The 16,825-nt window shown below is 43.7% G+C and overlaps 1 protein-coding gene across 1 annotated transcript in view; it reads right to left on the reverse strand.

Annotated features, from left to right (window-relative positions):
• Usp8 (ubiquitin specific peptidase 8) overlaps nucleotides 1-7,031 on the reverse strand; it is a 63,102-nt gene extending 56,071 nt beyond the window's left edge. Inside the window, exon 1 of the mRNA XM_004835420.4 lies at nucleotides 6,893-7,031. The gene's annotated coding sequence lies outside the window, so the exon portion shown is untranslated. The remainder of the gene's footprint in view (nucleotides 1-6,892) is intronic.
• Nucleotides 7,032-16,825: the final 9,794 nt, after the last annotated feature.

Raw genomic sequence — 16,825 nt, forward strand, 5'->3', positions numbered from 1 at the left:
AAGAGAAAGAGAGAGAGAGAGAGAGAGAGAGAGAGAGAGAGAGAGAGAGAGAATGAGGATGAATTAGTGATTAGAAAATCTTGACTAAAAAGAAAAAGCAAGCTGGGTGTGGTGGCATACACCTATAGTCTCAACACTCAGGAGGCTGAGGCAGGACAACCATTGCAGGTTCGAAGCCGGCCTGAACTACACAGCACGACTCTGTCTCAAAAAACAAAAACAGAAACACAAATAAAACTGGTCTTGCTATCTTAACTTGGGCTTTGCCTCGGCCACTGCCAAGGTCTCTGGCAGGCAGGGCAAGAGGCAGTCTGTCCATAGCAGCTGCCCCACGCCCTCTTGTGTGCTGTTCAGACAGCAGCAGAGCTCATGGCGGCCCTGACCCATGCAAAGCGCCACGGGAGCAAAGGGCAATGCAGCCACATCCTAGAACAGCCCTATGTGGTAGGGCTCCACCTTCCCAAGACTTCTCACTGCTGAACTCCTGGCTCTCTGAACATCTGCTGTACATGTAAACTGAGACTAATGCCTGGAGGCAGTGTGCAAATCTGAGGCCACCGTTGGAATTTTAAACACATGACACAAAGGGAACACCAGAGCGCATACACCAAGAGGTGGGACCTCATGGGTGCTGCCCCCAAGGGGCAGAAGCTCAGCTCAAGGCAGCTGTGGGCCCTGCCAGTGCCAGGCCCCTTCTCTGGCTTCCTGCCCCGTACGACGTCCCCCCACGGGCTTCCTCACAATGTCCCCCACCATGTGGGACGCAGCAAGGAGCCTGGTCGGGATGCCACCTCCCAACAGTGAGCTAAGCAAACTGCTTCATGAAACACACAGTGCAAGGAAGTGAGCTAATCCAGTGTGCATTGGTGCATTTTACACAGGATCAAAATGTAAGATGTATTTCTTACTATAGGAGACAATGTTTTTTTTTGTACCAGGGATCCAACTCAGGACCTTGTGCTTGCAAGGCAGGCGCGGCAGCACTGAGCTACATCCCCGGCCCCAGGTTACAATTTTTTAAAAGTGTGACTGTCTCCCATTACAGCAATGGTACTCCAAGTGCGTCAAAGATCAATACAGTTGGGGAACTACTTGCCAATAGTCTGTGACAAAACGAAAGAAGACTGTAGCCAGGCAAGGTGGAGCACGCCTGTGAGCCCAACACGTGGGAGGCTGAATCAGGATTCTGAGTCTGAAGCTGGCCTGGGCTAATAGTGAGTTCAAGGCAGCCTAAACTACATAGCAAGATCCTGTATCAAAACAATCAAAAGATAAAGTCGTGACAGAACATAAATCAAGCAAGTGTGCTGACCTCTTGGAGCACCTCAGGCTTTGTCACTGCAGAAGGCACATACTGATTCACATCCTGAAGGTGGGTAAGGGGGACCTGACACAGCCCAGACTGGCTACTCTGAATGGCACTGCTCTGAGGGACACAGAAGACAGGTCTTCTGATCAAATGTCTCAGTCTAGTCTCCAAGAACAAATTAATACTTGTTACATAATAAGCCCCCAGAAAGGGATGTGCAGCTCAGTGGTAAAGCATGTACTTAGCAAGCACAAGGCCCTCGGTTCAATCCCCAGCATCAAAAATAGGAAGGAGCAGCAGCAGCAGCTAAAAATTAATTGCTACTATACACTGCAGCTCTAGTCACCAGGAAGTCACAGGAGGGGAAAATTCAGGTTGATGAGAAAAGGCGATGCTTCCTCCAGCCCACAGTGTGCCTTCCTCCCTCGTGCTGGCCTTTCCTCCTCCAACATCCAACTTCAGTTTTACCTTTCTGATGGCTGCAGTTTCTGGAACTCATTCCTTGGTCTGAATCCCACAGTTGTTGCTATCTATTCTGGTCCTGTAGGATAGGATGTGGACCAAATGGTAATTATGTGGAAGTGATGAAAGAGAGACAGAAACTGGCTCCATCCTGGTGCCCAGGGCCACAATCACCCCCCAGATCAGACCCCTTCCAGGAAAGTAGGGAACTCAATCCTGAATATGTTGAGTGGAAAATAAGAAAGATGCCGTCAGAAATGTAAATATGTACACAACATCAGTGGAGAGACCAGGTGCTAAATCCGTGTGTCAACTATTTGGGCATTCATGTTAACCTTTACAATCCTCGTTGTTTGAGAGACAATGAACTTTGACACTAAAATATTATCTCAGATTTGATTCTGAATAATTCTATTTTCTTTAATTTTATTAGTATATTTTAAAACTTCCTCAATACTATTTTTCCTCAATACTTTTTAAACAGACATCAGCCAGACAGCCACAGTGTTACACACTTGTAGTCCTAGCTACTTGAGAGGCTGAGGCAGGAGAATCATTTGAGCCTATGAATTCCAGGCCAGCTTTGGGTGGAGACCTGTCCCTCAAAAGATGCAAATAATAAAATCAATAAATACATTTTAAAAATCGATAAAACACAAGATTATTATATATACCAGTAATGAAGAATAGGATCACCAAGGAAATGAGCTCGTTTCTCCACAGCTGACCACTTAGTGGAAGGACCTGGATTTGGGGGGGGGGGGGCTACGGAATAAAGATGCAGAAAAGGAAAAGCAGAAAAGTGTAATATCATGGAAACCAAGCAAACAAACTACAAGGAACTTTTACAAAGTTCTCAGAATGCTAAGGGAGAAAAAATAAATCAGTAAAACAGCGAGGCCCAGCTCAGAAGAGTGACTGGAAACCTGCTGGAGTTGGTAAACACTCAGAATTCACTACTTACACAGTACAAGTTTCTAACTCACTCCAGAAAGACAAGTACACAATGTTAACAGAAAGTATGCTGGGTGCAGTAACACAGGAACCAGCAAATCCTGCCAGAATCTGTTCATCTGATTAAGAGGGACCATTCCTAGAACAAACAAGACTTCTAGAGGTTTAGCTACACTTACAGCTTTAATCCATGTATTTTATCTGCTCCTCATTATTTTTTAGTAATTGTAAAACAGATAACCAAAGAACCGGACCATCCTACTTACGATATGGACATGGCTCTCAAGTGGACATGGGGGTGCACACCTGCAATCCCAGCACTCTGGGAGGCTGAGGCAGGAGGATCACAAGTTGGAGCTCAGCCTGGGCAACTGAGCAACTTAGCAAGACCTGTCTCCAAAAAACAAGATATAGTTCTCAATCCTAGCTACATATTAGAATCACTTAGAGAACTTTTTCAAAATACGAATGCCCAAATTCCACTCTTCAACAGTTAAATCAGAATCTTGGGGTTTTTTTTTTAATACTAGGGACTGAACTCAGAACCTTCGCACTGATCTACATTCCCAGCCCTATTTTTTAAAATTTTCAGACAGGGTCTTGCTAAGTCGCTAAGTTGCCCAAGCTGGGCTCCAACTTGGGATCTCCCTGCCTCAGGCCCCAGAGCACTGGGATTGCAGGTGTGTGCCCCCACCCTGGCTCACACAGTGTTTTTAAAAAAGTTCCCCAGGTGTATTCTAACACACAGTCAAGACAGAACTATAGACATGGAGAACATATGTTGCCAGAAGCAATAAAATATGAAGACAATTGTTCCCAGCTAAAATCAGCATTGTAAACCGTATAATCCCCAAGCTACCAAATTAAGAGAAATAATTTTTGTTTAAAAATTGTGCAACTGAGAAATTAAAATAAGACCTCCAGGGCCAGGGATTTAGCTCAGTGGTGCCGCCGCCTGCCTCACAAGTGCAAGGTACCAAGTTCGATCCCAGGTACCAAAAAAAAAAAAAATTTCTGTGCCTGTAACTTTTTTCCATGACTATTTTATTTTGAAACTGGCATTATAACCCATAATAATTTCATCTCAATTTATTAGAAAAATATGCATTTACATCATTATTGGTATGCATCAGTTTAGTGGTATGAAAAACTAAATTGTAATGTGCTAGTCAAGAGACAAGCTTAGTTATCTCAATGACTATTACTACACATAAGTACTGTTTTACGTGAATTAGGATGGTTATAAATACAGAATTCCAAACAAGTTAAATATATTTCATAATTTACTACTAACAAATTTAGTATCAGAAATGTTGTAGCTCTTAGTCTTATTTTCTATTTATTAATCATATGATGTTGAGCAAATTCCTTAAATTCTCCCAACAACTACACTGCTGCCATTTCTCAGTTTACCTTCATCTGCAAAATGAAACGTGATGATCCCTCTGCTTCTAGTTACTGTATAGATCAAGTGAAAAAATATATACAAAAGGGCCGGGGATTTAGCTCAGTGGTTCTGCCGCCTGCCTCGCAAGCACAAGGATCCGAGTTCGATCCCCCGTACCAAACGAAAAAAAAAAAACCATATATATATATATATTTATATACACACACACACACACACACACACAAATGCTCTGCAAATTGTAATATGCCATAAAGATATAAAGTTATAAAGACACTAGAAGTGTACCTTATTCTGCCTTTACTCTATAAATCCAAACACGGGTCCAACAATACTTTGACATCAAAATTATAGTAAACAAAAGATGGCCACAAATTCTTTGACATTTTTTGCTTTAAAAGGTAGGTAGAAGTTGGGTTGGGGTACAGCTCAAAGCCCTGGGTTCTCTAGCATGGAAAAAAACCCAGGAGTTTATTATCTGGAGGGAGGGCTTTCTGCTTGCTCTAAGCAAGTGTGTTGGAAATAATGTGCCAATTTCTAGGTCCAAGCACTTAAGAGTCTGGCAGCTTCCACTTTCTGCATTTTCAAACATGTATTACTGAACCCCAGCAACCATGCCGTGGTGCATCCAAGCCACATCAAGAGGCCACGTGTGTCATCCTCAGCTGAACTCCCAGCCAACATCAACGCCCACCCAGGACACTTCGCAGTGTTCAGCCAGGTTGAGCCTTCAGAGAACTCTCACCTCAGCTGCTTATCTGAATACAAATGTGTGAAACCCAAACAGAGAACCACCTAGTTAAATCAGGTCAGCCCAAACACTAATTGTTATTTTAAGCTAGTTTTTTGGAGTGATTGCTATGTATGCAACAGTAGGTAACTGAGATAATAGAAACATTTCTGTCCCTCTGTTTTTCAGAAACAGGTCTTCACTATGTTGCCCAGGCTGGCCTCAAATTCTTGGGCTTAAGTGATCCTCCTACAGCCTCCTGAGTAGTTGGGACATTCAGTATTTTTAAAAACGCTTCCTTAGGGCCGGGGATTTAGCTCAGTGGTTCCGGCACCTGCCTCGAAAGTGCAAGGTCCTGAGTTCGATCCCCTGCACCAAAAAAAAATTGCTTCCTTAAAGCCAGGCATGGTTGCACACACCTGTTATCCCAGCACTCAGGAGGCTGAGGCAGGAGGATGGCCATGAGTTTGAGGTCAGCCTGGGCTACATGGTGAGCTCACCAGCCTGAACTATACACCTGTCTCAAAACAAACACCGAAGTTTAAAAAAAAAAAAAAGCTTCGTTAATTATATGTAATTTAATTAGCAACATATTTGAATAACCCTTTTTCTCTTAATTTCTACAAAAAATGAATGCACTCCCATTAGAACTTCATAATAAAATACAATAGTCTACATTTTATTTTAAAAGTTTGATGCATTCATTTTATTTTCCCTAAATGTCCTACTTTACCAAGCCACATATTTTGTGGTTCCTTTCCATTATGGTTCACATCAATAAACAAATGCCCATAAGGATTAGAAAAATTCAAGTAAATATATTTTTTAATGAAATGCTAAAAAGACATCTTAAAATATTTTAGTTTATTTTATGCACTGTTTTCTCAAAGAATACATGTCTATGTATAAAATTTCACTGACGTGGTTTTTTACTATTACGATCTAATTTTGTACCTTATGTGGCACTATAGGAATACATATTTCAAACTGTCACACCAACATGATAAAGGCGTACCAGAATCCAACATCACCTTCCTGACACTCCACCTTAACGAGAAACTATGCAAACCTATTGCGAATGACACAACAATGAACCCTAAACAGATCAGCTTTAAGGCAAAAATCTGCTCATGCAGCAAAGCCGCACAGCAAGCCTACAACAGGGGCATTTCTTTCTTTCTTTCTTTCTTTCTTTTTTTTTTTAAGGAACACTTCTTAACAAATATCACTTGGCATTTTTAATGCAGCAGGATATATATAAAACTAAGGATGCTGGGCAGGCGCAAAAATAAGCAACATCCTTTAGGAAGGCATTCCTTTTCACTTGAAACTTACAGCTCTTAAGAAATACTAAATTCCTTAGGCTCCGCAACATTTGAGTCAGGTAAATACCCCGATTAAGTGGCTTTAGCTCAAGGTCACAGGATAAACTAGCGGCAAGAAATAAACCCAAGTGTGTGGTCGGCAGTTGTGGGTATAAATACTCATCACTGCAATTCAGGGTTCTTATCATTTATTTCCTCGGTACAGTGGGAGGTGAAGTTAAGTTGTCCGTGCCACAACTGTAGGACAGAAGGCACATTTTAGAAGAGAAAAGCTATGTGGAGAAATCAGTTTTAACTCCGATGAGTTTATTAAACTCCTTCTAGCAATTTCACTAAAGGAAAGTGTGCCTGAGGGACCGGGGAAACACTGTGAAGGGCTCTAAGAGGCCTGGGATTATAAACAGACGGCAGGAAACCAGAAAACGGAAGTACGAAGGAGGTCAAAGTCGGGTCCGGGTGTCCAGGAGAAAGGAGGAATGGTCAAGGCCACCTTCTAAGCGGAGAACCCAATTGCTCTGGGCAACCCTGGGTGGGCAGCAGGGAGCCCGAGGACGGGCTAGTGCTCCCCAGGCCGCCCGTCCCGGACTGTCCCACCCCTCTCTGCGGACACGGCTGGGCTCTGGTGACCGGCAGCTGGCGAAAGGACAGCGGGGCTACTGCGGACGACTTCCCCGGGAAGAGGGGCCAGAAGCCGGGCTCGCACTCACCGTGCGCCGGCCGCCTCGCTAGCGCCGGCCTGCGCGGCTGGGACCCATCGGCAACCGCCTGAGGAAGCCGCGGCAGTGGTCGTCTCAACGGAAGCCAGCCGGCTCGGCCCCTTTTCCCGATTTTCATTGCGTGGCGACGCGTCGCGTATCTAGACGTCACGGCGGGGCGGTGATTTCATGTGCGTGCCCTGGCTCCGCCCCTCCCCGCCCCTCTCCGTGAGGCATGCGCGGGAGGAGTGAACATTTTCCGGCTCGGCTTCGCAGGTGGGCTCTGCGAACCTGAGTGGAGACTCCCGGCTGATCCCTCGCCCAAACCCCTGAGCTCAGTCTTTCTAGGCGCAGCTGAGTCCGCCTGGTGTCGCGCCGCATCTGGGGCCTTGCAGCTTCAGTATTCGTGGAATCAGGTCCTGTCGGGCTGGAATATCTCGAGGAGCCTGTGCTTTTTGAATTGTAGGCCCCTCTGCTCTTTTTCAAAAGTGTATTTTTCGCTTCGTTTCAGAAATTAAAAAAACTAGAAAGAGAATTCGAGTCCCCTCATATTTTAGTTAAACATGCTCCAGACCCAAGCCTTTGTCCAAAGAAAACAGGCATGATCATAAAGTACACGCGAGATCACGTGAAAGCCTCTTCCTGCAAAAGCAGAGCAAGAGGTCTGAGCTATGTCCTCCTGTAGAGAAGAGAGATTGGGTGCTCTGGGTTTCTGTAAACGCAAAGTTGCTGAGGGTGGAGCGGTTGGCCGTGGTCACTGAGTCCCCAGCAGCCTGGGCGCCTCACGGGTGTGACTCACAAGGGAAATGCGTGCTAGCAGGTGCTTGTTAGCTTGTGAGGAATAAATAGTGCCCAGCGCTGCAGTGCTCCACAGACTGCACTCTTCCACTGAGCCTTCATTTCCTTTGCATTACAATGAAGTGCGTGCAAAAGCTGATTGTATCTCTTTTTCTGGCTAAGATTTAGACTGTTTCCCCCAAAACATGTAAGACTGATAAAATAAATACCTTGTAATGCCTAGAACTGCTGAATAAACTAAACCCCAGTAAATTGTTCGCAACTAAGGAAAAAATTGTCTTTTGAGGATGGGTCTTAAGGAAGGAACTTTTTTTCCCCCTGTGTTGAGCACCCTTACAGATTTGGGTCTGCAAAAAAACAAAAACACCTAGAGCTGAGTTTGTTATAGGTATCAAAGAAAGAGGACAAGAGTTTGGAGTGCTCTGACAATAAGAGAAGAGGGCAGGAATGCGAAGTGAAGGAGGAAGAGAGGAGACATTGGACTGAATTAATAAAAATTCTCTGATGATGGGGTCTCAGAAAGATTTCAATAAATAGGACTCCTTAATATTTACCTACAGTTTACTTTTGCGTGTTTTCTCAGTACTGGGGACTGAACCAAGGCCCTCACGCTGAGCTACATCCCCAACTCTTTATTTTTTGAGACAGGATCTTGGTAAGTCACTAAGTTGCCCAGGCTGGGCTCAAACTTGCAATCCTCCTGTCTGAGCCTCCCAAAGGACTGCAGTTACAGGAGTGCACCATGACATCTGGCTCCTGCAGTTATTTTTGTTCCGTTGATGTAGCTGTGCTGCAGTTCTTCCCAGTAAATGAAATTCCTCCACTTCCCTAAAACCTCAGTCAAGTTTGCTAAAACATTATTATTCCCATGAGTGTTTGTGAATACTGAGGAAGGTTCTACAGGTGGGTCAACATGTGCAAAACAGAAACCAGGCACGGGAATGATGACATTCCTACACTGGGCCACGATGGTGACAACAGAACATAGAAAAATGATCCTACGTAATTCACAGAAATCTTGGAGTGGGCTTTGGACTTTAAGTACTTGTGGTGTGAGAGGTTTAGTTTTGTTTGTTTTGCAGTACTGGTGACTAAACCCAGGACCTTCACACTGAGCTACAACCACAACCCTTTTAAAATTATTTTGGATTATATTTTGAGACAAAGTCTGGCTAAGTTGCCCAGGCTGTGCTCCAACTTGTGATCCTCCTGCTTCAGCCTCCCAGAGCACTGGGATTATGGGCATGTGCCACACACCTGGCAGAATGAGATTTCTGAAGGAGGGTTAACTAAATGAAACTGCTTATTAAATTGAGTTATAGGGCCCCTCTCTTTTTCAAATATGCATTGTAACAAACCAGGCAGCAATATCTCTGGTACCTAGAACCTAACTGGTCACGAACGGTTCCGAAGGCATGGCCTGAATTTACCCAGAGCCTCAGTTCCCAAGACATCTAGCAGAAGCACCAGTCCAAAGCCTGGATCATCTTCTGGCCATCGTCTTCCGACTGTGTGTTCCATGCCACACACTGTTTTAAATCTGCGATACAAAGTCCTTGGTCAACAAAGAGCTGACTGCCTAGAGTCCCCAGCCTCTCACCAGCCTGAAGAAGCTGTGCTTGGTCCTGGTGTGACTGGGGGCAGGCCTCCTCACCTCGTGTATTCGTGGAGGAGTTGGGCAAGATCAGGGAATCACTTGGGCCAGTGAAAACTCAGGATGTCACTTTATAATTTACCACATGCAGAGATATAATGCTCAGTCCCCTGCCCCCTCCTCTTTGGACGACTAGGGACCAAACCCAGGGCCACACATGCTCTACCACTGAGTTACATCCCCAACTTAAATTTTATTTTGAGACAAGGTCTTGCTAAGTTACCCAGGCTGGCCTGGAGCTTGTGATCCTCCTGCCTCAGACTCCTGAGTAGCTAGGATTACAGGCATGCGTCGCCACATGTGCCTCCAAACCATTTTTAGTGGTTCTTTTTATGGTAGAAATATTTGAAAATAGGGTCCCTTTCTGATTAATATTTTTCCTACATCAACTATTCTGTTATGGTCTTGTTATCAAGGTGCATGTATAAGTACACAGATAGAAAAAACATGAATCTGTGTGCTCTTGGGGTCATACCAGGAGGTGCGTTCTGTGTTTCTGTGATTACATAGCACCTGTAGGTAAGTGGCTATATTTCAGAGTGGAATAAAGGTTTCTGTGTCTATACAGAATCCATGAATGGATGTAAATGAGACAATCGGATGAATATGTTTATAAGACTGTGTAAAAGAAGTATGATGATTTCAGATCTGAGAAAAATTCCTAAGGAGATTTGTTTTTTCACTGCTTCATGATTGAACTGTATGGAAAGATCAAGTGACTTAGATTTTTCTTTACTGTGCTTTGGTTATGGGCTGAATATGTCCCCAAGAGCTCCCATGTCAGGAGCTTGGTTCTGTGAGGCCGTGTTGGAAGGTGGCATAGAGTCTTTGAGGTGCAGGTGACCGGGAAGTGATTAGACCATAGGGGACAGTGCCCACAGAAGGAACTGATGGCCTTCGCGCAAGACCCTCATTAGCTCTTGAGAGAGAGAGTTGTTTTAAAAGTGAGCCGACCCTGAATCTCTTGGACTTCCTGTCTTCCTTTGTGCCTCCCTTGCCTGCTGTGGTAACAACAGCCACCTTGATGGGATGTGCCGAGGGGCCTCACCAGAGCCTGAATTGATAGGGCTGCCTGCTCTTGGATTTGTGGCCTCCAAAGGTATGTGCTAAATAAAACTCTTCTCTGTAAAATAGCCAGGCTCAGGAGTTTAGCTATAGTAATGGAAAATGACCTAATACTCTCCTACTTAGGAGTAATGTGTTAATGTCATTCACAAATGTTGGAGATGATTTCCACTATTCTACTATATCTTTCCAAATGGAAAAAGAAGTTCATATAATACTGTATGTGAAGAAATTGCATATTTATATTTCAGAAAGATTTAATGAATGTTGCAAAATTAGATGCTCAATAAATATGTTACCTGCTTGTAAATGGGGAGCACCAGGTCAGGAAAGTTGGGGAATGGTTTAACATCTTTCAGTAATCTCCATCGACTATCTTACCCCATTCTTTAATGGGGACAATTAACATTTTAATCAAAATTTTAAATAAAAGTCACTTAAAAGCACCTTCAAGGATGACTCTTCAACCTAGCTAGGCCCCTATTCTCTTCAAATACACAAATTCTGGAAGTGCCAATGATTCTTAACTCACTGATGTGTGTTGTCTTTGATATAATCTTGCTTTCTTTCCTTTATTAATTTGTTTTCCACAATTAATTTCTTCTGCTTAGTAGCAAGACCAGGTAATCAGACAGACAAGGTCATTTTTAATCTCCATTCCTCACATCCCGTCTTCTGATTTATGTCTGAAATGCCACCATTAAAGATTCATTCCTCATGTCAAAATGTAGCACCCCTGGGCCAGCCTTCTATCCCAGGATTAAACTAGTTTCCCCTAGTAAGTACCTCTTACTAGAGAGAGGGAGTTCAACACAAGGCCGGGAAATCTGTGCAGGGTTTGGGAAGTGACCATGAGTGTGTGGGAGCCAGGGTCTCACAGGAAGGCGCTGTAGTTTGGAGGTGTGGCCCAGAGGTTCACTTCCTCTGTGCAGCAATGTTGGGGGGTGGAGCCTAGTGGGAGGGGCCTGGGTCATGGGGTGGGGCCCTCTTGAATGGACTAACACTTTTTCTCGAGGGAGTGCGTTCTTGCTCACTCGGGACTGGATTGATTACCAAGAGAGTAAGTTGTCATAAAGCAAGGCTGCCCTCAGTGCTTTCTGCCATGAGTCTAATAGCAGGAAGCCCTCACTAGAAGCAGAGAAGATTCTGGCACTGTGCTTTCGACATCCAGAACTGTGAGTCAAAGTAAACCTCATTTCTTTATCAATCACTCAGGCTCAGGTATTCTATTATAGGAACAAAAAGACTAAGACTGGAGGCAGAGATGAGAGACAGCATGGAGGGGCAGGAATGTACCAACTTCTCCCTATTGTGAGAGAACATGGGGCCAAAGGAGAAGGGACCTGTGCCTCCTCATTGTGACCAGGATCGAGCTCCACAAGGTCTTTGTAGATGCCTTAAACGTGACCATCCTCTGATCTGGAAAAATCTCACTCTTAAAATAGGAGATGAAGCCTAATGCTCTCCAAGAGGAACTTCTATTTATTTTTCTTTTTTCTTCCGTGGCTGCCCCAAATGCCTTGCAGTTGGCCACAACTGCGTCAGACACCTCAAAGCAACTCCAGAAGATATCTGTTTTGGCTGCACCAAGTGACTCTGAGCCCCTGCAGCCATCCTCAGCCAAATCTGTAAGGAGTCCCTCCTCTACACAAAGGCTGACACTGTATGTGTGCCGGGCTGCCTCTTTATTCTGTATAAACAACTTCCCCAGGCCCTTAGTGGATCAGCCTATGCCCTCTTCCCTCTTGTGCTTCTCCCTAAGTCCCAATAAAGCTCCTTTCAGGTGGAGTATTTCTGTCTCTGATTCCTATCCTGAGTAGAGCAGGGTGAGCTTAGCACTGAGAGAAGCCCACTGGCACTGAAATGATAGCAGCTGGGGCTGGTGACCCTGAGGGCAAGTAGCAGCCAGAGAACACAGAGAGCAGTGGAGAACCGCCAGGAGCCACCTGCTCTGTTTACTGGAAAAGTTGCCAGTAGCTGCTGGTTCCAGCTGCCAGGAGAGTCCTGGGGTCCACGAACACCAAGAGCTAAGAGTCACTGACACCAAAGCTCCGGGCTGTTAACGCTAAAGAGCTGCACTCCATCTAATCATGATTTTTATCTGAATTGAGCCAAAGAACCCTCCACTGATTGGTGATACTAACTTTGCTCATAATAATTGTATTTGTACACAATTATTTTGGGCACATTTTCTCTATATGGATAGCCTATTTCTCCCAAAAATACAATAAATTAATTTATTCCATTTTAAAATAAATTTGACTTTTATTATAGACTTTAACATTACGTGCTCTGAAACTATTCATTCTTTAGTAATCATTGATTAAAATAATTTTACAAGATTCATCAATTCTATTTAGAAATATTTACATTCTTTCATGAAATGTTTTATAACTTGACCATTATTAGTTTAACAGTATGTCTCAGATTGTTTACATTGCCATGTATTTAACATTTTAGCCATTGTGACTATTTTTGAGAAAAGGTCAGAACTAAGTTGCTGAGTAAGCAGAGAAAATATATAGTATAATTTGAGCTGTAATAAAATATCTCTTTTCCTAGAACTTTTGCTCACTGACACAAATGCCTAAAATTGCCATTATTGAAATAATTCTTTTGGATTATTCACACCTGTCATTTCTGAAGGGGGGTGATTCGGCAGAGGACCACCAGTGACACTTGTACAGCAAAAGAACAATGAGTAACTCCAGGATTTATCATTCTGCTACACTCGTGGAAGCCTGCCTTCCTCTGACAACTGCCATCTGTCACCACCCATGCCTCTCTCAGTCCTTGGTTACTTGTGTCCTAGATCCCACCCCTCTTGGCTCCTCTGGAACCACGCTTCATCACTTAGCCCTTGTTTCCTGTAACTTCGTTTTTCTCCCTCTTTCTCTTGTTGTCCCTTCCTCTCTGAACATGAGTATGCTCTATTTCTAGATAATGGGGAACAGGGAGGTGGGTCTTTTGCAAATGGAAAGGGGTGCAAGAAATGGAGGAGGAGGGAAAGAGGGAAGGAGAAAGGGATGGGGAAGTAAAAAGAGTTGAGATGTGTTAAATACATGTACCAATGCCACAAATCAGTGTACTCATTATGTGCTGCCATGTGTACAGAAAGATTGGCAAGTGTCCCTGTTAAAAAATATTCTATCTTGGCCCAGGGATTTAGCTCAGTGGTTCCAGTGCCTGCCTTGCAAGCACAAGGTCCCGAGTTCAATCCCCCGTACCCCCCCCAAAAATTTCTGTCTCAAATGGACATGCATTTGTGCATGTGCTCACACACACACCCCTTTTCTATCCAACCAGGTGTGGCAGCACCTGCCTGCAATCCCAGCAGTCAGAAGCCTGAGGCAAGAGGTCACCACAATTTCAAGGAAACCTGAGTAATGAGTTGAAGACCACCCTGGGGTACATTGTAAAATCCTGTTTCAAAAATAAAACCAGAAACTTTTCCCATCCATATCCACCTTTGGTTCTCACTTCTTGCCCTTCTTTTCTCAGCCAAAAATTTTCAAAATACCTGAATTCAGAGACTCTGTCCTTGCCTCTCTCAGGGATAACTTGCTTGTGGACATCACCAGGGCTGTCCTAAATGCAGAACATCTTGGTCCTTGCCTTTCTTGGCAGCTGCTTTTTCTCTCTCCCCTCCCTGGGCTCCTGTGACTTCATGCTGTTTTCATGTTTCTCCAGCTCTTCGTCTCTCTCAAGACATCTCTTTCCTCATCCCTCCCCCCAAGATGTTGATGTCTCCCACTGTCCTCCCTCAGCACTCTCTCTATCTTTCACTGTCACTCTATTTGGGGAATTTCACTAACCTCATAATTTCGAGTTTTTCAGTCCTGCTGTCCTTCCAGAACTTTAGGTCTATAAACCAATATGTAAACTGCCCACTGGTCGTCTATGCTTGTGTTTCCCCACGGTGATGTGTAATTGTATGTGTCAACTTGTCTAGCTTGTGGGGATGAGTTTGCTTAGTCAAATACTAGTGTACACGTTGCTGCACAGGTGGTTTTGTTTGATGTGCTGGGGCCTGAACCCAGGGCTGCAGCCAAGCAAAGCACACGCTGTACTGCTGAGCTAATAATATCCTTGGCCCTAGAGGTGTTTCTTTTAGATATGATCCACATCTATGATTAGTTGACTTACAGCAAAGCAGATTCTCCTCCACAGTGTTGGTGGGCCTCAGCTAAACTTTTGACGGCCTTAAGAACAAAAACCGAGGTTTCCCAAAGGAGAAATTCTGTTTCTAGACAGCAGCACAGAAATTCTCCCAGATTTTCCAGCCTCAGATTCCAGGCTGTCACATCAACTCAATCTCCAGTCTGCTGCTTTGTTCTGTGGATTTGGGCTTGTTAACCCTCAAAAGTGCATGACTTAATTTCTTAAAATGTCTGTTCTCTTTCTCTGCCTAGATAGCTTATGTCTGCTTTATAGAAAAACATGCCATATATATTATATAATACATATTTATTTTTATTTCAAATTTTTATTTTTATTCAAACCTGTCTACAGCGTACAATGATTACACTCATTGTGGGGATGTGTACATAACACATTTTAATTCTCTTTACTTCCTCTTCCCCACTATCTCCCCTCCCTCCTCACTCTCTCCACCTTTTGGTGCCCTTCCCATTTGCAAAAGAGCTATCGCTCTGTTTCCTATTATCTATCTCTTATTTCATTCTTTAGTTGTATATGCTTTGGGTTTCTCATATAAGAGGAATCATGCAATATTTAAGCTTCAGTGTCTGATTTATCTCACTTAACATACAGTTCCATGGTGCATCCATTTTCCTACAGATGACTCAGATGTACCTTTCTTTATAGCAGAGTAGTACTCCATCGTGTATAAATACCACATTTTATTTATTCTTTCATCTGCTAATGGACAAATAGGCTGCAGTCAAGATTTAGCTATTACGAGTTGTGCTGCTATAAATATGGGTATGCATGGATCCCTATAATATGGTATCTTTAACTCTTTTGGGAAGATACCTAGAAGGGGAAGAGCTGAGTTGAAGGGAATTTCTATTTTTAGATTTTGAGGTATCTCCACACTGATTTCCACAGTGGTTGCACCAGTCTGCACTCCCACCAACAATGCTGAAGTTTTCTTTTTTCTCTCACAACCTTGCCAGCGTTTGTTATTATTTGATTTATTGATGATAGATAGCCCTTCTTTCTGGAGCAAAATGGAGTCTAGTCTTATTTTTTAACCTGTACTGGAGATTGAACTCAGGACGTTGTGCTTACAATGCAGGTGTGATGCCACTAAATCTAGTGTTCTTCTAATTTGCAGTTCTCTAATGGTCAGAGAAATATAATTTTATATAATAAACATTTGTGTCTCTGTGCATGTGTGGTGCTGGGGATTGAACCTAGGACCTTGGCCATGCTAGGTAGGTGTTCTACCACTGAGCTACACCCTCAGCCCTGATTTGATATATATTTTATATACAAATAAACCTTGCTCTCTCTCTCTCTCTCTCTCTCTCTCTCTCTCTCTATATATATATATATATATATATATATAATATAACATATGCTTTGTGTGTATGGTGCTGGGTATCAAACCCAGGGCCTTGCACATGTTGGGCATATGTTCTATCACTGAGCTATGGTCTCTCTAAATCTCTGAAAGGTATAGCCTATTGGCTTCCTGGAGAACCCTAACACGCCCATATTGTACCCATCTTGTCCGAATCCCTTAGCACAGCTTCAAGCCTTGGGCTGGTCCAGCCATCACTGACAGCCTCACCTACTGTTCTTGCCCCTCAGTCCTCCTTTCCTGCAGACCCCCACTCATCCCCAGAGCTTGCCCCTCTTTGAGGCCTCATGCCTCTGCCCTGCCTGTCCATAATGTGAATGATTCTTGTGTCTCAGATGGTCTGGCTAGTATCATTAGCAAGACACTCTTTGCTAAACATTAATAGGGAGCCCCCTGAATGTCTTCAAAAACATCGTCTTTGAACCAGACCCTCTGGTAATAATGCTGATGCTTTATCCCAAGCCACCTGCCTCTGCTGTTAGGACCAGAAATGCTCTAGATTGCTGCAGTTCCACATTTACTAAAAATGCCTTCAAATTCATATGTGCCTGCCACTTATCTCCTGGCATATAAAAGTAATCCTCAACGGCTCTTCTTTTGCCCTTTCTAAAGGCCCACCAGGAAACACCTTCCTGCACAAAAGATGTCAGACTGAAGGCATCGAATCTTTGACCAATTATAAGAGTAAGCATCAGACTAAGAACATAGAAATCAACTATGGTGTGCGGTTTGACACGTACAGGCTGAGAATCTTCCTTCACCTTTCCTCTTCTGCTTTTCCCATTTATTCAACAAGTACATTTTGAGGTCTGTGGGGAAGAAAGTCCTGGCTGAAATGATAGAGTAGCAGAGAATAATATTTAAGAGCACAGATCCCTAG

The sequence above is a fragment of the Heterocephalus glaber genome, unplaced genomic scaffold (genome assembly GCF_053883595.1).
Source record: "Heterocephalus glaber isolate CG9 unplaced genomic scaffold, H.glaber_assembly_v1.0 deba00000122, whole genome shotgun sequence".
Taxonomy (NCBI): Eukaryota; Metazoa; Chordata; class Mammalia; order Rodentia; family Bathyergidae; genus Heterocephalus; species Heterocephalus glaber.